This window comes from Capricornis sumatraensis, chromosome 18, assembly GCF_032405125.1.
Source record: "Capricornis sumatraensis isolate serow.1 chromosome 18, serow.2, whole genome shotgun sequence".
NCBI classification, from domain to species: domain Eukaryota; kingdom Metazoa; phylum Chordata; class Mammalia; order Artiodactyla; family Bovidae; genus Capricornis; species Capricornis sumatraensis.
The window spans coordinates 34516097-34517348 of record NC_091086.1 but is presented as its reverse complement, the minus strand read 5'-3'; positions in this window follow the sequence as shown (position 1 = coordinate 34517348).

Genomic DNA, 1252 nt, shown 5'->3' with positions numbered 1-1252 from the left:
TGAAGTCCACAGCTCGAATTTAAGTACAGTAATTTGTGAGGGAAGTGTTGAATGATTTTGTTTCACTTGCTAGATTCAAGGTATTTGCTGCCTGTTGGCTGAGAATGGATTGACTGGTCGATAGTGTTCCAGTTCTTGTATTATTCATATGAAAGGTGTGTTCCCTTCTAGACTCCTCAGCATGTTCTCTAAAATGTGTAGCTGAGATGTCTTCTTGTTTGCAAACCATCTTCAGCACATACTCTCCTTTTCCCTGCACACCTCTGGAGACTGAGTTTTGAGTGGTGCTCTTCTAATGAAATTCCTCCTGTTTGCCATTATCTTTGATCCTCCCTCCCCTTATTACTCTGAATTCTTCCTTCTGGACATTATGACTCATTTCCTCCAGCTTCTGCAAGCTAAAATTGAATGCAACCAATAAACATCCAGGACACTCTCCTTAAATCGGGGAATCCATATCAACATCTATACTCAAAACGACTGGATTTTTTTTCTCCCTATTGTTTCAGAGCAATAACATCCTGTATTACAGTTTACTATATCTGTCTCTCCCTTGCATCAAATGGACCTGGGTTTTCTTACCGTTTAGAAAGAAGGTCCTCTCAAGTTAGAACCATACTTGAAGAGATTTTTTTTGTCTAGGTTGAAATAACACTTTCGGTTATTTGAGATTCCCAGTGGATGTGTGTACCCATTTCCCAATTCACAACCTTTGTGGAAGTCAAGATTTTGTGATGGCCTGCTGCTCTTCACTCTGATCAAGTTGTTAAACTCATCTATTGACTTCCTTTCTGGTCTGTCTTACCTTTTGACTAAAAGACACAATGTGCTTTTTAAGGTACCTCAAACTACTTGATATTTTTCTAGCACCTTGAATTTTTAATCCTTAAAACCAGTCTTACTGAAATCTCTTTTAAAAGTCCCATGTGGATTTTTCCCTTTTCCTTTTTCTCAGAAAAGAGGGGAAAATAGTAAAACTAGGTCGAAACCACCAGAAGAGCTAAGTTTGGATGAAACACAGCCAGTTTGGGTCTAACCTCACCCCTAATACAAGTAAACTATCTGAGCAGAAAGTACTTTTTTTCTTATCTGTAAAGTTCAGTTTAGTCCACTTTTGTAAAGGAGATTTATAATCCAAATTATGCTTGGGTTCTATTCATTAAAGACTATTTACTTCCTCACTGCTAATCAACAATTAAAGATTATGTCACAACATGGCAAGTCAAATTTTCTTTGCGGGCACTGGGAGAAA